This window comes from Cherax quadricarinatus, chromosome 33 (genome assembly GCF_038502225.1).
Source record: "Cherax quadricarinatus isolate ZL_2023a chromosome 33, ASM3850222v1, whole genome shotgun sequence".
Lineage (NCBI taxonomy): Eukaryota > Metazoa > Arthropoda > Malacostraca > Decapoda > Parastacidae > Cherax > Cherax quadricarinatus.
Genome location: NC_091324.1, coordinates 15,253,209 through 15,275,917, shown reverse-complemented (window position 1 = coordinate 15,275,917; position 22,709 = coordinate 15,253,209). Strand labels below are relative to the sequence as shown.

Sequence of the window (22,709 nt, the reverse complement as noted above, 5' to 3'; positions counted from 1 at the left end):
CCACTGTGTGAGTATTAGGTGACTACCAACCACTGTGTGAGTATTAGGTGACTACCAACCACTGTGTGAGTATTAGGTGACTACCACCCACTGTGTGAGTATTAGGTGACTACCACCCACTGTGTGAGTATTAGGTGACTACCAACCACTGTGTGAGTATTAGGTGACTACCACCCACTGTGTGAGTATTAGGTGACTACCAACCACTGTGTGAGTATTAGGTGACTTCAAACCACTGTGTGAGTATGAGGTGAGTACCAACCACTGTGTGAGTATTAGGTTACTACCAATCACTGTGTGAGTATTAGGTGACTGCCACCCACTGTGTGAGTATTAGGTGACTACCAACCACTGTGTGAGTATTAGGTGACTACCAACCACTGTGTGAGTATTATGTGACTACCAACCACTGTGTGAGTATTATGTGACTACCAACCACTGTGTGAGTATTAGGTGACTACCAACCACTGTGTGAGTATTATGTGACTACCAACCACTGTGTGAGTATTATGTGACTACCAACCACTGTGTGAGTATTATGTGACTACCAACCACTGTGTGAGTATTATGTGACTACCAACCACTGTGTGAGTATTATGTGACTACCAACCACTGTGTGAGTATTATGTGACTACCAACCACTGTGTGAGTATTATGTGACTACCAACCACTGTGTGAGTATTATGTGACTACCAACCACTGTGTGAGTATTATGTGACTACCAACCACTGTGTGAGTATTATGTGACTACCAACCACTGTGTGAGTATTAGGTGACTACCAACCACTGTGTGAGTATTATGTGACTACCAACCACTGTGTGAGTATTATGTGACTACCAACCACTGTGTGAGTATTAGGTGACTACCAACCACTGTGTGAGTATTAGGTGACTACCAACCACTGTGTGAGTATTAGGTGACTACCAACCACTGTGTGAGTATTATGTGACTACCAACCACTGTGTGAGTATTATGTGACTACCAACCACAGTGTGAGTATTAGGTGACTACCAACCACTGTGTGAGTATTATGTGACTACCAACCACTGTGTGAGTATTAGGTGACTACCAACCACTGTGTGAGTATTATGTGACTACCAACCACTGTGTGAGTATTAGGTGACTACCAACCACTGTGTGAGTATTAGGTGACTACCAACCACTGTGTGAGTATTATGTGACTACCAACCACTGTGTGAGTATTATGTGACTACCAACCACTGTGTGAGTATTAGGTGACTACCAACCACTGTGTGAGTATTAGGTGACTACCAACCACTGTGTGACTGTGTGAGTATTAGGTGACTACCAACCACTGTGTGAGTATTATGTGACTACCAACCACTGTGTGAGTATTAGGTGACTACCAACCACTGTGTGAGTATTAGGTGACTACCAACCACTGTGTGAGTATTATGTGACTACCAACCACTGTGTGAGTATTAGGTGACTACCAACCACTGTGTGAGTATTATGTGACTACCAACCACTGTGTGAGTATTATGTGACTACCAACCACTGTGTGAGTATTAGGTGACTACTAACCACTGTGTGAGTATTATGTGACTACCAACCACTGTGTGAGTATTATGTGACTACCAACCACTGTGTGAGTATTATGTGACTACCAACCACTGTGTGAGTATTATGTGACTACCAACCACTGTGTGAGTGTTATGTGACTACCAACCACTGTGTGAGTATTAGATGACTACCAACCACTGTGTGAGTATTATGTGACTACCAACCACTGTGTGAGTATTATGTGACTACCAACCACTGTGTGAGTATTAGATGACTACCAACCACTGTGTGAGTATTATGTGACTACCAACCACTGTGTGAGTATTAGATGACTACCAACCACTGTGTGAGTATTATGTGACTACCAACCACTGTGTGAGTATTATGTGACTACCAACCACTGTGTGAGTATTAGATGACTACCAACCACTGTGTGAGTATTATGTGACTACCAACCACTGTGTGAGTATTAGATGACTACCAACCACTGTGTGAGTATTAGCTGACTACCAACCAATGTGTGAGTATTATGTGACTACCACCCACTGTGTGAGTATTATGTGACTACCAACCACTGTGTGAGTATTAGGTGACTACCAACCACTGTGTGAGTATTATGTGACTACCAACCATTGTGTGAGTATTAGGTGACTACTAACCACTGTGTGAGTATTAGGTGACTACCAACCACTGTGTGAGTATTAGATGACTACCAACCACTGTGTGAGTATTATGTGACTACCAACCATTGTGTGAGTATTAGGTGACTACTAACCACTGTGTGAGTATTAGGTGACTACCAACCACTGTGTGAGTATTAGGTGACTACCAACCACTGTGTGAGTATTAGGTGACTACTAACCACTGTGTGAGTATTAGGTGACTACCAACCACTGTGTGAGTATTATGTGACTACCAACCACTGTGTGAGTATTATGTGACTACGACTCACTGTGTGAGTATTACGTGACTACCAACCACTGTGTGAGTATTATGTGACTACCAACCATTGTGTGAGTATTAAGTGACTACTAACCACTGTGTGAGTATTATGTGACTACCAACCACTGTGTGAGTATTATGTGACTACCAACCACTGTGTGAGTATTAGGTGACTACTAACCACTGTGTGAGTATTACGTGACTACCAACCACTGTGTGAGTATTATGTGACTACCAACCATTGTGTGAGTATTAGGTGACTAGCAACCACTGTGTGAGTATTATGTGACTACCAACCATTGTGTGAGTATTAGGTGACTACTAACCACTGTGTGAGTATTAGGTGACTACCAACCACTGTGTGAGTATTATGTGACTACCAACCACTGTGTGAGTATTATGTGACTACCAACCACTGTGTGAGTATTAGGTGACTACTAACCACTGTGTGAGTATTATGTGACTACCAACCACTGTGTGAGTATTATGTGACTACCACCCACTGTGTGAGTATTATGTGACTATCAACCATTGTGTGAGTATTAAAGTGACTACCAACCACTGTGTGAGTATTATGTGACTACCAACCACTGTGTGAGTATTAGGTGACTACCAACCACTGTGTAAGTATTAGGTGACTACTAACCACTGTGTGAGTATTATGTGACTACCAACCACTGTGTGAGTATTATGTGACTACCAACCACTGTGTGAGTATTATGTGACTACCAACCACTGTGTGAGTATTAGGTGACTACTAACCACTGTGTGAGTATTATGTGACTACCAACCACTGTGTGAGTATTATGTGACTACCAACCACTGTGTGAGTATTAGGTGACTACTAACCACTGTGTGAGTATTATGTGACTACCAACCACTGTGTGAGTATTATGTGACTACCAACCACTGTGTGAGTATTATGTGACTACCAACCACTGTGTGAGTATTATGTGACTACCAACCACTGTGTGAGTATTATGTGACTACCAACCACTGTGTGAGTATTATGTGACTACCAACCACTGTGTGAGTATTATGTGACTACCAACCACTGTGTGAGTATTATGTGACTACCAACCACTGTGTGAGTATTATGTGACTACCAACCACTGTGTGAGTATTATGTGACTACCAACCATTGTGTGAGTATTAGCTGACTACCAACCAATGTGTGAGTATTATGTGACTACCACCCACTGTGTGAGTATTATGTGACTACCAACCACTGTGTGAGTATTAGGTGACTACCAACCACTGTGTGAGTATTATGTGACTACCAACCATTGTGTGAGTATTAGGTGACTACTAACCACTGTGTGAGTATTAGGTGACTACCAACCACTGTGTGAGTATTAGATGACTACCAACCACTGTGTGAGTATTATGTGACTACCAACCATTGTGTGAGTATAAGGTGACTACTAACCACTGTGTGAGTATTAGGTGACTACCAACCACTGTGTGAGTATTAGGTGACTACCAACCACTGTGTGAGTATTAGGTGACTACTAACCGCTGTGTGAGTATTAGGTGACTACCAACCACTGTGTGAGTATTATGTGACTACCAACCACTGTGTGAGTATTATGTAACTACCACCCACTGTGTGAGTATTACGTGACTACCAACCACTGTGTGAGTATTATGTGACTACCAACCATTGTGTGAGTATTAAGTGACTACTAACCACTGTGTGAGTATTAGGTGACTACCAACCACTGTGTGAGTATTAGGTGACTACTAACCACTGTGTGAGTATTAGGTGACTACCAACCACTGTGTGAGTATTAGGTGACTACCAACCATTGTGTGAGTATTAGGTGACTAGTAACCACTGTGTGAGTATTAGGTGACTACCAACCACTGTGTGAGTATTAGGTGACTACTAACCACTGTGTGAGTATTACGTGACTACCAACCACTGTGTGAGTATTATGTGACTACCAACCATTGTGTGAGTATTAGGTGACTACCAACCACTGTGTGAGTATTATGTGACTACCAACCATTGTGTGAGTATTAGGTGACTACTAACCACTGTGTGAGTATTAGGTGACTACCAACCACTGTGTGAGTATTAGGTGACAACCAACCACTGTGTGAGTATTAGGTGACTACTAACCACTGTGTGAGTATTAGGTGACTACCAACCACTGTGTGAGTATTAGGTGACTACCAACCACTGTGTGAGTATTAGGTGACTACTAACCACTGTGTGAGTATTAGGTGACTACCAACCACTGTGTGAGTATTAGGTGACTACCAACCATTGTGTGAGTATTAGGTGACTACTAACCACTGTGTGAGTATTAGGTGTCTACCAACCACTGTGTGAGTATTAGGTGACTACCAACCATTGTGTGAGTATTAGGTGACTACTAACCACTGTGTGAGTATTAGGTGACTACCAACCACTGTGTGAGTATTAGGTGACTACAACCCACTGTGTGAGTATTAGGTGACTACCAACCACTGTGTGAGTATTAGGTGACTATTAACCACTGTGTGAGTATTAGGTGACTACCAACCATTGTGTGAGTATTAGGTGACTAATAACCACTGTGTGAGTATTAGGTGACTACCAACCACTGTGTGAGTATTAGGTGACTACCAACCATTGTGAGTATTAGGTGACTACTAACCACTGTGTGAGTATTAGGTAACTACCAACCACTGTGTGAGTATTAGGTGACTACCAACCACTGTGTGAGTATTAGGTGACTACCAACCACTGTGTGAGTATTAGGTGACTGCCACCCACTGTGTGAGTATTAGGTGACTACCAACCACTGTGTGAGTATTAGGTGACTGCCACCCACTGTGTGAGTATTAGGTGACTATCAACCACTGTGTGAGTATTAGGTGACTACCAACCACTGTGTGAGTATTAGGTGACTACCAACCACTGTGTGAGTATTAGGTGACTACCAACCACTGTGTGAGTATTAGCTGACTACAACCCACTGTGTGAGTATTAGGTGACTACCACCCACTGTGTGAGTGTTAGGTGACTGCCACCCACTGTGTGAGTATTAGGTGACTACCACCCACTGTGTGAGTATTAGGTGACTACCACCCACTGTGTGAGTATTAGGTGACTGCCACCCACTGTGTGAGTATTAGGTGACTACCAATCACTGTGTGAGTATTAGGTGACTACCAATCACTGTGTGAGTATTATATGATTACCAACCACTGTGTGAGTATTAGGTTACTACCAATCACTGTGTGAGTATTAGGTGACTGCCACCCACTGTGTGAGTATTAGGTGACTACCAACCACTGTGTGAGGATTAGGTGACTACTAACCACTGTGTGAGTATTAGGTGACTACCAATCACTGTGTGAGTATTAGGTGACTACCAACCACTGTGTGAGTATTAGGTGACTACCAACCACTGTGTGAGTATTAGGTGACTACCAATCACTGTGTGAATATTAGGTGACTAACAATCACTGTGTGAGTATTAGGTGACTACCAAGCACTGTGTGAGTATTAGGTGACTACCAATCACTGTGTGAGTATTAGGTGACTACCAATCACTGTGTGAGTATTACGTGACTACCAACCAATGTGTGAGTATTAGGTGACTACCAATCACTGTGTGAGTATTAGATGACTACCAATCACTGTGTGAGTATTAGGGGAGCACCGACCACTGTGTGAGTATTAGGTGACTACCAATAACTGTGTTAGTATTAGGTGACTACCACCCATTGTGTGAGTATTAGGTGACTACCAACCACTGTGTGAGTATTAGGTGACTTCCAACCACTGTATGAGTATTAGGTGATTACCAACCACTGTGTGAGTATTAGGTGACTACCAATCACTGTGTGAGTATTACGTGACTACCAATCACTGTGTGAGTATTAGGTAAGTACCAACCACTGTGTGAGTATTAGGTGACTACCAATCACTGTGTGAGTATTAGGTGACTACCGATCACTGTGTGAGTATTAGGTGACTACCAATCACTGTGTGAGTATTAGGTAACTACCAACCACTGTGTGAGTATTAGGTGACTACCAATCACTGTGTGAGTATTAGGTGATTGCCATCCACTGTGTGAGTATTAGGTGACTACCAACCACTGTGTGAGTATTAGGTGACTACTAACCACTGTGTGAGTATTAGGTGACTACCAATCACTGTGTGAGTATTAGGTGACTACCAACCACTGTGTGAGTATTAGGTGACTACCAATCACTGTGTGAGTATTAGGTGACTGCCACCCACTTTGTGAGTATTAGGTGAATACCAACCACTGTGTGAGTATTAGGTGACTTCTAACCACTGTGTGAGTATTAGGTGACTACCACCCATTGTGTGAGTATTAGGTGACTACCAACCACTGTGTGAGTATTAGGTGACTACCAATAACTGTGTGAGTATTAGGTGACTACCAATCACTGTGTGAGTATTAGGTGATTACCAACCACTGTGTGAGTATTAGGTTATTACCAAACACTGTGTGAGTATTAGGTGACTGCCGCCCACTGTGTGAGTATTAGGTGACTACCAACCATTGTGTGAGTATTAGGTGACTACTAACCACTGTGTGAGTATTAGGTGACTACCAATCACTGTGTGAGTATTAGGTGACTACCAACCACTGTGTGAGTATTAGGTGACTACCAACCACTGTGTGAGTATTAGGTGACTACCAATCACTGTGTGAATATTAGGTGACTACCAATCACTGTGTGAGTATTAGGTGACTACCAACCACTGTGTGAGTATTAGGTGACTACCAACCAATATGTGAGTATTAGGTGACTACCAATCACTGTGTGAGTATTAGGTGACTACCAATCACTGTGTGGGTATTAGATGACTACCAATCACTGTGTGAGTATTAGGTGACTACCAACCACTGTGTGAGTATTAGGTGACTACAAATAACTGTGTGAGTATTAGGTGACTGCCACCCACTGTGTGAGTATTAGGTGACTACCAAACACTGTGTGAGTACTAGGTGACTACCACCCATTGTGTGAGTATTAGGTGACTACCAACCACTCTGTGAGTATTAGGTGACTACCAACCACTGTATGAGTATTAGGTGATTACCAACCACTGTGTGAGTATTAGGTGACTACCAATCACTGTGTGAGTATTAGGTGACTACCAACCACTGTGTGAGTATCAGGTGACTACCAACCACTGTGTGAGTATCAGGTGACCGCCAACCACTGTGTGAGTATCAGGTGACCACCAACCACTGTGTGAGTATCAGGTGACCACCAACCACTGTGTGAGTATCAGGTGACCACCACCCACTGTGTGAGTATCAGGTGACTACTAACCACTATGTGAGTATCAGGTGACCACCAACCACTGTGTGAGTATCAGGTGACTACCAACCACTGTGTGAGTATCAGGTGACCACCAACCACTGTGTGAGTATCAGGTGACCACCAACCACTGTGTGAGTATCAGGTGACCACCAACCACTGTGTATCAGGTGATCACCAACCACTCTGTGAGTATCAGGTGACCACCAACCAATGTGTGAGTATCAGGTGACTACCAACCACTGTGTGAGTGTCAGGTGACCACCAACCACTGTTTGAGTATCAGGTGACCACCAACCACTGTGTGAGTATCACGTGACCACCAACCACTGTGTGACTATCAGGTGACTACCAACCACTGTGTGAGTATCAGGTGACTACCACCCACTGTGTGAGTATCAGGTGACTACCACCCACTGTGTGAGTATCAGGTGACCACCAGCCACTGTGTGAGTATCAGGTGACTACCACCCACTGTGTGAGTATCAGGTGACCACCAATCACTGTTTGAGTACCAGGTGACTACCAACCACTGAGTGAGTATCAGGTGACCACCAACCACTGTGTGAGTATCAGGTGACCACCAACCACTGTGTGAGTATCAGGTGACCACCAACCACTGTGTATCAGGTGACCACCAACCACTGTGTGAGTATCAGGTGACCACCAACCACTGTGTATCAGGTGATCACCAACCACTGTGTGAGTATCAGGTGACCACCAACAAATGTGTGAGTATCAGGTGACTACCAACCACTGTGTGAGTATCAGGTGACCACCAACCACTGTTTGAGTATCAGGTGACCACCAACCACTGTGTGAGTATCAGGTGACCACCAACCACTGTGTGAGTATCAGGTGACCACCAACCACTGTGTATCAGGTGACTACCAACCACTGTGTGAGTATCAGGTGACTACCAACCACTGTGTGAGTATCAGGTGACTACCAACCACTGTGTGAGTATCAGGTGACTACCACCCACTGTGTGAGTATCAGGTGACCACCAACCACTGTGTGAGTATCAGGTGACTACCACCCACTGTGTGAGTATCAGGTGACTACCAACCACTGTGTGAGTATCAGGTGACCACCAATCCCTGTGTGAGTATCAGGTGACTACTACCCACTGTGTGAGTATCAGGTGACTAACAACCACTGTGTGAGTATCAGGTGACCACCAACCACTGTGTGAGTATCAGGTGACCACCAACCACTGTGTGAGTATCAGTTGACTACCACCCACTGTTTGAGTATCAGGTGACCACCAACCACTGTGTGAGTATCAGGTGACCACCAACCACTGTGTGAGTATCAGGTGACCACCACCCACTGTGTGAGTATCATGTGACCACCAACCACTGTGTGAGTATCATGTGATCACCAAGCACTGTGTGAGTATCAGGTGACCACCAACCACTGTGTGAGTATCAGGTGACTACCAACCATTATGTGAGTATCAGGTGACCACCAACCACTGTGTGAGTATCACGTGACTACCAACCACTGTGTATCAGGTGACCACCAACCACTGTGTGAGTATCAGGTGACTACCAACCACTGTGTGAGTATCAGGTGACTACCAACCACTGTGTGAGTATCAGGTGACCAGCAACCACTGTGTGAGTATCAGGTGACCACCAACCACTGTGTGAGTATCAGGTGACCACCAACCACTGTGTATCAGGTGATCATCAACCACTCTGTGAGTATCAGGTGACCACCAACCAATGTGTGAGTATCAGGTGACTACCAACCACTGTGTGAGTGTCAGGTGACCACCAACCACTGTTTGAGTATCAGTTGACCACCAACCACTGTGTGAGTAACACGTGACCACCAACCACTGTGTGAGTATCAGGTGACTACCAACCACTGTGTGAGTATCAGGTGACTACCACCCACTGTGTGAGTATCAGGTGACTACCACCCACTGTGTGAGTATCAGGTGACCACCAACCACTGTGTGAGTATCAAGTGACTACCACCCACTGTGTGAGTATCAGTTGATCACCAACCACTGTGTGAGTATCAGGTGACTACCACCCACTGTGTGAGTATTAGGTGACCACCAACAACTGTGTGAGTATCAGGTGACTACCACCCACTGTGTGAGTATCAGGTGACTACCACCCACTCTGTGAGTATCAGGTGACTACCACCCACTGTGTGAGTATCAGGTGACTACCAACCAATGTGTGAGTATCAGGTGACTACCAACCACTGTGTGAGTATCAGGTGACCACCAACCACTGTGTATCAGGTGATCACCAACCACTGTGTGAGTATCAGGTGACCACCAACCAATGTGTGAGTATCAGGTGACTACCAACCACTGTGTGAGTGTCAGGTGACCACCAACCACTGTTTGAGTATCAGTTGACCACCAACCACTGTGTGAGTATCACGTGACCACCAACCACTGTGTGAGTATCAGGTGACTACCAACCACTGTGTGAGTATCAGGTGACTACCACCCACTGTGTGAGTATCAGGTGACTACCACCCACTGTGTGAGTATCAGGTGACCACCAACCACTGTGTGAGTATCAGGTGACTACCACCCACTGTGTGAGTATCATGTGATCACCAACCACTGTGTGAGTATCAGGTGACTACCACCCACTGTGTGAGTATTAGGTGACCACCAACCACTGTGTGAGTATCAGGTGACTACCACCCACTGTGTGAGTATCAGGTGACTACCACCCACTGTGTGAGTATCAGGTGACTACCACCCACTGTGTGAGTATCAGGTGACTACCAAACACTGTGTGAGTATCAGGTGACTACCAACCACTGTGTGAGTATCAGGTGACTACCAACCACTGTGTGAGTATCAGGTGACTACCAACCACTGTGTGAGTATCAGGTGACTACCAACCACTGTGAGTATCAGGTGACCACCAACCACTGTGTGAGTATCAGGTGACCACGAACCACTGTGTGAGTATCAGGTGACTACCAACCACTGTGTGAGTATCAGGTGACTATCAACCATTGTGTGAGTATCAGGTGACTACCAACCACTGTGTGAGTATCAGGTGACTACCAACCACTGTGTGAGTATCAGGTGACCACCAACCACTGTGTGAGTATCAGGTGACCACCAACCACTGTGTGAGTATCAGGTGACTACCAACCACTGTGTGAGTATCAGGTGACCACCAACCACTGTGTGAGTATCAGGTGACCACCAACCACTGTGTGATTATCAGGTGACCACCAACCTCTGTGTGAGTATCAGGTGATCACCAACCACTGTGTGAGTATCAGGTGACCACCAACCAATGTGTGAGTATCAGGTGACAACCAACGACTGTTTGAGTATCAGGTAACCACCACCTACTGTGTGAGTATCAGGTAACCACCAATCACTGTGTGAATATCAGGTGACTCCCAACCACTGTGTGAGTATCAGGTGACTACCACACACTGTGTGAGTATCAGGTGACTACCACCCACTGTGTGAGTATCAGGTGACCATCAACCACTGTGTGAGTATCAGGTGACTACCACCCACTGTGTGAGTATCAGGTGACTACCACCCACTGTGTGAGTATGAGGCGACCACCAACCACTGTGTGAGTATCAGGTAACTACCACCCACTGTGTGAGTATCAAGTGACTACCAACCACTGTGTGAGTATCAGGTGACTACCATCCACTGTGTATCAGGTGACTACCACCCACTGTGTGAGTATCAGGTGACTACCAACCACTGTGTGAGTATCAGGTGACTACCAACCACTGTGTGAGTATCAGGTGACTACCAACCACTGTGTGAGTATCAGGTGACCACCAACCACTGCGTGAGTATCAGGTGACCACCAACCACTGTGTGAGTATCAGGTGACCACCAACCACTGTGTGAGTATCAGGTGACTACCAACCACTGTGTGAGTATCAGGTGACTATCAACCACTGTGTGAGTATCAGGTGACTTCCAACCACTGTGTGAGTATCAGGTGACTACCAACCACTGTGTGAGTATCAGGTGACCACCAACCACTGTGTGAGTATCAGGTGACCACCGACCACTGTGTGAGTATCAGGTGACCACCAACCACTGTGTGAGTATCAGGTGACCACCAACCACTGTGTGAGTATCAGGTGACCACCAACCACTGTGTGAGTATCAGGTGACCACCAACCACTGTGTGAGTATCAGGTGACTACCACCCACTGTTTGAGTATCAGGTGACCACCAACCACTGTGTGAGTATCAAGTGACCACCAACCACTGTGTGAGTATCAGGTGACCACCGACCACTGTGTGAGTATCAGGTGACCACCAACCACTGTGTGAGTATCAGGTGACCACCACCCACTTTGTGAGTATCATGTGACCACCAACCACTGTGTGAGTATAAGGTGACCACCAACCAATGTGTGAGTATCAGGTGACTACCAACCACTGTGTGTCAGGTGACCACCAACCACTGAGTATCAGTTGACCACCAACCACTGTGTGAGTATCACGTGACCACCAACCACTGTGTGAGTATCAGGTGACTACCAACCACTGTGTGAGTATCAGGTGACTACCACCCACTGTGTGAGTATCAGGTGACTACCACCCACTGTGTGAGTATCAGGTGACCACCAACCACTGTGTGAGTATCAGGTGACTACCACCCACTGTGTGAGTATCAGGTGATCACCAACCACTGTGTGAGTATCAGGTGACTACCACCCACTGTGTGAGTATTAGGTGACCACCAACCACTGTGTGAGTATCAGGTGACTACCACCCACTGTGTGAGTATCAGGTGACTACCACCCACTGTGTATCAGGTGACTACCACCCACTGTGTGAGTATCAGGTGACTACCAACCACTGTGTGAGTATCAGGTGACTACCAAACACTGTGTGAGTATCAGGTGACTACCAACCACTGTGTGAGTATCAGGTGACTACCAACCACTGTGTGAGTATCAGGTGACTACCAACCACTGTGAGTATCAGGTGACCACCAACCACTGTGTGAGTATCAGGTGACCACCAACCACTGTGTAAGTATCAGGTGACTACCAACCACTGTGTGAGTATCAGGTGACTATCAACCACTGTGTGAGTATCAGGTGACTACCAACCACTGTGTGAGTATCAGGTGACTACCAACCACTGTGTGAGTATCAGGTGACCACCAACCACTGTGTGAGTATCAGGTGACCACCAACCACTGTGTGAGTATCAGGTGACTACCAACCACTGTGTGAGTATCAGGTGACCACCAACCACTGTGTGAGTATCAGGTGACCACCAACCACTGTGTGATTATCAGGTGACCACCATCCTCTGTGTGAGTATCAGGTGATCACCAACCACTGTGTGAGTATCAGGTGACCACCAACCAATGTGTGAGTATCAGGTGACTACCAACCACTGTGTGAGTATCAGGTGACAACCAACGACTGTTTGAGTATCAGGTAACCACCACCTACTGTGTGAGTATCAGGTAACCACCAATCACTGTGTGAGTATCAGGTGACTCCCAACCACTGTGTGAGTATCAGGTGACTACCACACACTGTGTGAGTATCAGGTGACTACCACCCACTGTGTGAGTATCAGGTGACCATCAACCACTGTGTGAGTATCAGGTGACTACCACCCACTGTGTGAGTATCAGGTGACTACCACCCACTGTGTGAGTATGAGGTGACCACCAACCACTGTGTGAGTATCAGGTAACTACCACCCACTGTGTGAGTATCAAGTGACTACCAACCACTGTGTGAGTATCAGGTGACTACCATCCACTGTGTATCAGGTGACTACCACCCACTGTGTGAGTATCAGGTGACTACCAACCACTGTGTGAGTATCAGGTGACTACCAACCACTGTGTGAGTATCAGGTGACTACCAACCACTGTGTGAGTATCAGGTGACCACCAACCACTATGTGAGTATCAGGTGACCACCAACCACTGTGTGAGTATCAGGTGACTACCAACCACTGTGTGAGTATCAGGTGACTATCAACCACTGTGTGAGTATCAGGTGACTTCCAACCACTGTGTGAGTATCAGGTGACTACCAACCACTGTGTGAGTATCAGGTGACCACCAACCACTGTGTGAGTATCAGGTGACTACCAACCACTGTGTGAGTATCAGGTGACTATCAACCACTCTGTGAGTATCAGGTCACTACCAACCACTGTGTGAGTATTAGGTGACTACCAACCACTGCGTGAGTATCAGGTGACCACCAACCACTGTGTGAGTATCAGGTGACCACCAACCACTGTGTGAGTATCAGGTGACCACCAAAAACTGTGTGAGTATCAGGTGACAACCAACCACTGTGTGAGTATCAGGTGACCACCAACCACTGTGTGAGTATCAGGTGACCACCAACCACTGTGTGAGTATCAGGTGACCACCGACCACTGTGTGAGTATCAGGTGACCACCAACCACTGTGTGAGTATCAGGTGACCACCAACCACTGTGTGAGTATCAGGTGACCACCAACCACTGTGTGAGTATCAGGTGACCACCAACCACTGTGTGAGTATCAGGTGACTACCACCCACTGTTTGAGTATCAGGTGACCACCAACCACTGTGTGAGTATCATGTGACCACCAACCACTGTGTGAGTATCAGGTGACCACCGACCACTGTGTGAGTATCAGGTGACCACCAACCACTGTGTGAGTATCAGGTGACCACCACCCACTGTGTGAGTATCATGTGACCACCAACCACTGTGTGAGTATAAGGTGATCACCAACCACTGTGTGAGTATCAGGTGTCCACCAACCACTGTGTGAGTATCAGGTGACTACCAACCACTATGTGAGTATCAGGTGACCACCAACCACTGTGTGAGTATCAGGTGACTACCAACCACTGTGTGAGTATCAGGTGACCACCAACCACTGTGTGAGTATCAGGTGACCACCAACCACTGTGTGAGTATCAGGTGACCACCAACCACTGTGTGAGTATCATGTGACCACCAACCACTGTGTGAGTATCAGGTGACCACTAACCACTGTGTGAGTATCAGGTGACCACCAACCACTGTGTGAGTATCAGGTGACCACCAACCACTGTGTGAGTATCAGGTGACCACCAACCACTGTGTGAGTATCAGGTGACCACCAGCCACTCTGTGAGTATCAGGTGACTACCAACCACTGTGTGAGTATCAGGTGACCACCAACCACTGTGTGAGTATCAGGTGACCACCAACCACTGTGTGAGTATCAGGTGACCACCAACCACTGTGTGAGTATCATGTGACCACCAACCACTGTGTGAGTATCAGTTGACCACCAACCACTGTGTGAGTATCAGGTGACCACCAACCACTGTGTGAGTATCAGGTGACCACCAACCACTGTGTGAGTATCAGGTGACCACCAACCACTGTGTGAGTATCAGGTGACCACCAACCACTGGATCCTCATCATTGTCCGATTCATAAATAATTCTAATTTTGTTTTTAAAGGGCCATGCGTTTGGCAACGGCGCGAACATCACATCAGAAGGGAGTTATTAACATCTCAGTCTGGTGTTGGTAGTGGTAGAGGTTCCAACACCTCAGTGTGGTTGTGGGTCAGTAAGGATACTAACACCTCGGTGTTCTGGTGGGTCAGTGAGGGTACCAGGACCTCGGTGTTGTGGTGGGTCAGTGAGGGTACCAATACCTGTGCTGTGGTGGGTCAGTGAGGGTACTAACACCTCAGTGTTGGTGGGTCACTGAGGGTACCAACACCTCAGTGTGGTGGTGGGTCATTGATGGTACCAACATCTGTGTTGTGGAAGTCAGTAAGGGTACCAACACCTCGGTGTTGTTAAATTAGACACATGTGCAACTCTTGGGTATCTTTATTGAGTTGCACGGGAAGTTACGTCAAGGCTAGAGAGTTTCTTGTTCCTGATGTTGATGTTGCGAATGCGATTGAGAAGATCACCCGAGTATTTGAGATGTGTTGGACTGATCGTGCCCAAGAGTTTAGAGAGGTGATTAGCGAGAATCCCTGAGAGTTGGTGAGAATCACATTATACTGCTTAAGTGTTTATATTTCCATTGTGTCGGTATTTTATACCAGTTATTTCCACCTCAGTGTTGTGGTGGGTCTTTGAGGATACCAACACCTCAGTGTTGTGGTGGGCCAGTGAGGGGTACCAACACCTCAGTGTGGTGGTGGGTCAGTGAGGGTACCAACACCTCAGTGTGGTGGTGGGTCAGTGAGGGGTACCAACACCTCAGTGTTGTGGTGGGTCAGTAAGGATACCAACACCTCAGTGTGGTGGTGGGTCAGTGAGGGTACCAACACTTCAATGTGGTGGTGGTAGTGGTACAGTGAAAGCATACCTGGAGTGTACCAGTCTCTGCCGTCTGGGTACAGTTAAGGACATAACTACAAAAAACTCGATTCTTCTGTAACTCTCTGGTACTGACCTTTACCGTCACCCAAGCTAGAGTTTGTATAATTTAAACTTTTTATGTACCAAATTATTTGTCAAATATTTTCATTACAATATGCTATGGTATACGTCGCTGGGAATGGAAACTCCATTATTTATCAAGATTCTCGAGGTCAAGCTTAAGATAACATTGTTGCTATAGATAACGTGAGGTGGCCCGGTGGCCTGGTGGCTAAAGCTCCCGCTTCACACACGAAGGGCCCGGGTTCGATTCCCGGCGGGTGGAAACATTTTGACACGTTTCCTTACACCTATTGTCCTGTTCACCTAGCAGCAAATAGGTACCTGGGTGTTAGTCGACTGGTGTGGGTCGCATCCTGGGGGACAAGATTAAGGACCCCAATGGAAATAAGTTAGACAGTCCTCGATGACGCACTGACTTTCTTGGGTTATCCTGGGTGGCTAACCCTCCGGGGTTAAAAATCCGAACGAAATCTTATCTTATCTTAACTTGCTGTAAATAACATTACTGATGTGGATAACGTGAGGATGTTCTATTAACGTTAGGAGACTCAAACAAACTTAGTTTTAAGGTTAGTCTTGTAATATATTGGCTGACAAGACAGGCATACATGATGTTTAAGTTGTATTAGAATCATTGTGCAGGCACCAACCTCATTCGTCAATTAATCTTGACACCTGCATGACGCTGGCGCCTGGGCACTACCAGTAGACCTCGTTGTCAGATGCATGCAAGCCCCATTTTCTCCTCCCCCTTTTTTAAGTTGTTTGCTTGTCATTAAATATCTGCTTTTACTGGCTTATGTAACCTACTTTAACATGGACTAACGCAATAAAGAAGTAAGCAATTTTATAACTGTAGGGAATCGGCAACGTTTCGCCCAAGAGTGGATGAAACGTCGCAACAATAAAAATTTCGTAATAAAGTTGGTAGAATTACCGACAATACGTAAAGTAAAAGGACACAAGTGCAACTAATGTGACATTTTATTGTGGCAACGTTTCGCCGTTAGGCTTGATAAAGCTCCTGGAGAGCGAAACGTTGCCACAATAAAATGTCACATTAGTTGCACTCTGTCTACCATTTATCTGCTCTGCGCCATTAGCCAGTATAGGGAGCGCTAGAAGCTGACGATTGACTTCACGTAAGAAAATGAATGGAATAAAGTGAGGATCAGAGGATAGATGCTTTCTTGGATAAGGATAGGTATCTCTGTTACAGGATGAGGATATGTGCCCTTGGCACAGGATGAAGATAAGTGCCCTTGGTACAGGACGAGATAGATACTCACTTTTTTTGAGACCTTTTTTTTTCTTTTTATGTATTGTCATTCTCAACATATTTATTACAGATTTGGTATCATACCATCTACGAAGGAAAAGTTGATAAAATCTCAGTTACGTGTTCTTGGTACAAGATGAAACAATGTTCAGCTGCACCAGTGAGAACGTTACGCTCAAAGATAGACATTTACCAGATTTAGAAGGATTCATCATGGGGAATTTTGTGATGCTTAATTCATCACAGCCTTCACAGAGTTATGTGCAAATTAAGCACAACTGGGCTTCATAAGTAACTGGATGAGTGACTGCATTCATTCACTAGTCTCTAATTAGGGAAGACCTTGGTAATGTTTGCTCGTGATAATAATGGACTTTATGGTAGGTTGCCACATGTCAGCTAAAAGTTTAAGTTCGTATTCACAGAGCACGCAGGGTAATTCTGACCTATGATACCATTTGTAGTATGTTTCATTTGCCTATAATGCAATATACAAACAATACTTTTATAACCTATGATGCCAGTGGTAATCAATACTTTTGTTTAACGTATGATGTCACTTGTAATCAATAAAGTTTGTGCTTTGACAGCAATTTTTTTAAGCTGTCCTGATTTTTTCCTGACTAACTGCAGGAATGTGATATGAAGCCTGCCTCCACTACGTCACTTTCCAGACTATTCCACTTCCTGACAACTCTATGACTGAAAAAATTACTTCCTAACATCTTTTTGACTCATCTGAGTCTTCAGCTTCCAGTTGTGACCCCTTGTTTCTGTGTCCCATCTCTGGAACATCCTGTCTCTGTCCACCTTGGCAATTCCTCGCAGTATTTTATGTGTCGTTATAAAGTCTCCCCTGACCCTCCTGTCCTCCAGTGTCGTCAGGCCGACGACAGGACATTTTCCTTAGCTCTGGGACTAGTCTTGTTGCAAACCTTCGCACTTTCTCTAATTTCTTGACATGCTTGACCAGGTGTGGGTTCCAAACTGGTGCTGCATACTATAATATGAGCCTGACGTACACGATGTACAGAGTCTTGAATGATTTCTTACTGAGGTGTCGGAACGCCATTCTTAGGTTAGCCCGGCGCCCGTATGCTGCAGCAGTTGTCTGGCTGATGTGCGCCTCAGATTTGCTCGGTATTATACTCACACCAAGATCCTTTTCCTTGAATGAAATTTGCAGTTTTTGATCACCTAGCCTATACTCCGTCTGCGGTCTTCTTTGCCCTTCCCCGATCTTCATGACTTTGCATTTGGTAGGGTTAAATCCCAGGAGCCAGTTTCTGGACCAGGCTTGCAGCCTGTCCAGGTCTCTTCGTAGTCCTGCCTGATCCTTGTCCGATTTAGTTCTTCTCATTAAGAAGAGAAAGAACATAAGAACGAAGGAACACTGCAGAAGGCCTACTGGCCCATGCGAGACAGGTCCAAGTCTCCTACCGGCTTAAGCCAATGCACCCAACCTAGTCAGGTCAGGTCACATTGACTTAAGGGAGGAACACGGCAACCGACCTGGTAGCTCAAGCTATCAGGTCCAACTCACACCCACCCACATCCACTCATGTATTTATCCAACCTATTTTTAAAGCTACACAACGTTCTGGCCTCTATAACTGTACTCGGGAGTTTGTTCCACTCATCCACAACTCTATTACCAAACCAGTACTTTCCTATATCCTTCCTGAATCTGAATTTTTCCAACTTAAAACCATTGCTGCGAGTCCTGTCTAGGCTAGATATTTTCAGCACACTATTTACATCCCCTTTATTTATTCCTGTCTTCCATTTATACACCTCAATCATATCCCCCCTAATTCTACGTCTTTCTAGAGAGTGCAGATTCAGGGCCCTTAGTCTATCCTCATAGGGAAGGTTTCTGATACATGGGATCAACTTTGTCATCCTCCTTTGTACATTTTCCAGAGAATTTATATCCATTCTGTAATACGGTGACCAAAACTGTGCAGCATAATCTAAATGAGGCCTAACCAAGGATGTATAGAGTTGAAGAACAACCTGAGGACTCCTATTATTTATGCTTCTTGATATGAAGCCAAGGATTCTATTAGCTTTATTGCGAACACTTATGCACTGTTGTCTTGGTTTCAGATTACTGCTAACCAGAACTCCTAAATCTTTTTCGCAATCCGTAATATTAAGATCTGCATTATTTAGTTTATATGTGGCATGGTTATTGTCCTGTCCAACATTTAGAACTTTGCATTTGTCTATATTAAACTGCATCTGCCACTTCTCCGACCACTGCATCAGTCTATTCAAATCTTCCTGGAGTGCTCGAATGTCCTCGTCAGAATGAATTCGACGGCCTATTTTGGTGTCATCGGCAAACTTGCCGATGTCGCTCTTTATGTCCTCATCTATGTCGTTTATGTAGATTGTGAACAGCAGGGGGCCCAACACTGACCCCTGTGGAACACCGCTCGTGACGCTTCCCCACTCTGATTTCTCCCCATTTATGCAAACTCTCTGCTGCCTATTTGTCAACCATGCCTCTATCCAGGAAAAAATTTCTCCTCCTATTCCATGTGCTTTAATTTTCCTCAATAGTCTCTGATGTGGGACCCTGTCAAAAGCCTTACTGAAGTCCATATACACAATATCATATTCATTACCATGATCTACCTCCTCAAATACCTTAGTGAAAAAAGTTAATAAATTCGTAAGGCAGGAACGCCCCTTTGTAAAACCATGCTGAGATTCGTTGATTAATTTATGCTTTTCAAGGTGGCTACGAACTGCCTCGGCAATTATTGATTCCATAAATTTTCCCACTATGGAGGTTAGGCTTATTGGTCTATAGTTCGAAGCTAAGGACCTGTCACCTGTTTTGAAAATAGGTATCACATTTGCCATTTTCCACTTATCTGGCACCATGCCAGTTTGTAGTGATATGTTGAAAAGATTAGCCAAAGGTGTGCTAAGCTTTAGAACCCTTGCATACAGTTCATCAGGGCCTGGGGATTTGTTAGGTTTTAATTTATCAATTTGCCTAAGGACCATGTCACTTGTGACCCTAATCGTGCACAGTTTATTATCGTCCTGTTCTACATAATTTATCATTACTGGAATATCGCTGGTATCCTCCTGTGTAAAAACTGAGAGGAAGTATGTGTTAAAAATTCTACACATTTCCTTATCACTGTCAGTGAGCTGACCCGAGGAACTTTTGAGTGGGCCTATCTTGTCCCTGATCTTACTTCTGTATACCTGAAAGAATCCTTTTGGGTTAGTCTTCGATTCTCTTGCAACTTTAACCTCATAATCTCTTTTTGCTTTTCTAATTCCCTTTTTTATTTCTCTCTTTAACTGAATATATCGATTTCTTAATTACCCCTCTCCTCTTTTGATTTGCCTATATATGCCTCTCTTTTGACCAATCAGATATTTTAATCTATTGTTCATCCATTTAGGATCATTTTTGTTTGATCTGATTTCCCTATTTGGAACATAATTTGACTGAGCAGCTAGAACTGTGCCCTGGAAAGCATATCGGCAACCATCACCACCTACCTGACCCTTAGTCAGGTCATTCCAGTTCAGCCCACCTAAGTAATTTTTCAGTCCTATGAAATCAGCCAAGCGAAAGTCAGGGACGGAGACTTGATTGCCATTATTAGGGGAATTCCATGATATATTAAAACTGAGTGATTTGTGATCACTTTCCCCAAGCTCATCATTAACCTCAAGATTATTAATTAGTGTTTCCCTACTGGCAAGAACCAAGTCAAGGAGGTTATTTCCCCTAGTTGGCTCTGTCACAAACTGTTTTAAAAAACAATCCTGGATCGTATCAAGAAAGTCACCTGACTCTAAATTTCCTGTCAAATTGCTCCAGTCTATAGTTGAAATCTCCCATTAGCACAACATTTTCGTATGTAGATGCCTTACGAATTTCGTCCCATAGAAGTTTACTGCACTCCCTATCAAGATTTGGGGCCCTGTAAATCACACCCAAAATTAGTTTTTCTCGGCCCTCGAGAAGCTGTAACCAAACAGATTCAGTGGCTGACGCTTCTAATTTAATATCTTGTCTAACACAACAATTTAAATTGTCTCTGACATACATCGCTACTCCACCACCTTTCCTGTTGACCCTGTCAGTGTGGGATAATTTATAGCCTTGTATGTGACATTCAGAGGGCATCTCTCTATCTTTCAGATTGAGCCAGGTCTCTGTTATAGCAATAATATCTATGTTTCCTGCACTTGCAATTAATCTTAGCTCATCTATCTTATTTCTTACACTCCTGCTATTAGTATAGTAAACCTTAAGGGAGCTAGTCCCTTGCTGCCCTCTGCTGTCCCCCTTTGTTTGCTGACCTGATCTATTGTCTTTATTTATAACTTCATGCTGAATGCCTTTTATACATTTACTGTTTCCAACCCTAGTGTTGCAACCTGCTTGTTTCCCACACACACCCATACCTCTATCTTCCATCAGTTTAAAATCATAGGCATTTCACCAATGGCCTTCTCAATCGAGTCTGCAAGTGCTACCACCCCTGCCCCCGAGAGATGTACCCCATCCCTTGCATACATATCATGTTTGCCATAAAAGTTGTTCCAGTTGTCAATGAATGGGATTGCAAGTTCCTTGCAGTATCTGTCTAGCCAGCAATTTACACCAATTGCCCTAGACAACCATTCATTTCCTACTCCCCTTCTAGGCAAGATGCTACATATGATTGGGATCCCTCCCTTAGACTTAATGAAATCTATAGCTGACCTGTACTTATCTAGCAGCTCTTCTCTCCTACCCTTCCCAATATCATTTCCACCAGCACTGAGACAGATAATGGGCTTGTTCCCATTACCTGACATGATATTATCCAGCCTGTTGACAATGTCCCCAACACCAGCTCCAGGGAAGCACACTCTATCTCTCATCTTCTTATTCCTATTACAAAAAGCACGGTCAATATATCTTACCTGAGAGTCACCAACCACAAGAATGTGCTTACCTCCATTAGCAGGGGCAGTAGTACCCTTACCTTCACTGGCCACTGAAGTACATTCATCCTGAAGAACAGAGAAGCGATTTCCTACCTTCAGATCATCACTCTTAACTTTCCTTACTCTGATGCGCCTCCCATTACTGTGAACCACTCGCCACTTGTAGCAGGTGCTGGGCTGCACCTCACTGCTGGTAGCCGTTGCTACCTCCCCAACTACAGCCTCCTCACAGCGAGAGACAGACTGCACCTCACTGCTAGAAGCCTCATTCCC

At 45.0% G+C, this 22,709-nt stretch overlaps 1 protein-coding gene across 6 annotated transcripts in view; it reads left to right on the top strand.

The window, feature by feature from the left end:
• Window positions 1-22,709, top strand: part of LOC128694021 (scoloptoxin SSD14) — a 170,848-nt gene that overhangs the window by 31,392 nt on the left and 116,747 nt on the right. The window contains exon 1 of one of the 6 annotated variants that reach the window (XM_070090853.1): window positions 15,298-15,343. The exons of 3 other annotated variants lie outside the window; for them this stretch is intronic. The gene's annotated coding sequence lies outside the window, so the exon portion shown is untranslated. Of the gene's footprint in view, window positions 1-15,297; window positions 15,376-15,441; window positions 15,779-22,709 lie in introns of those variants that run through there. 2 more of the 6 variants (XM_070090854.1, XM_070090855.1) reach the window with 2 other exon arrangements.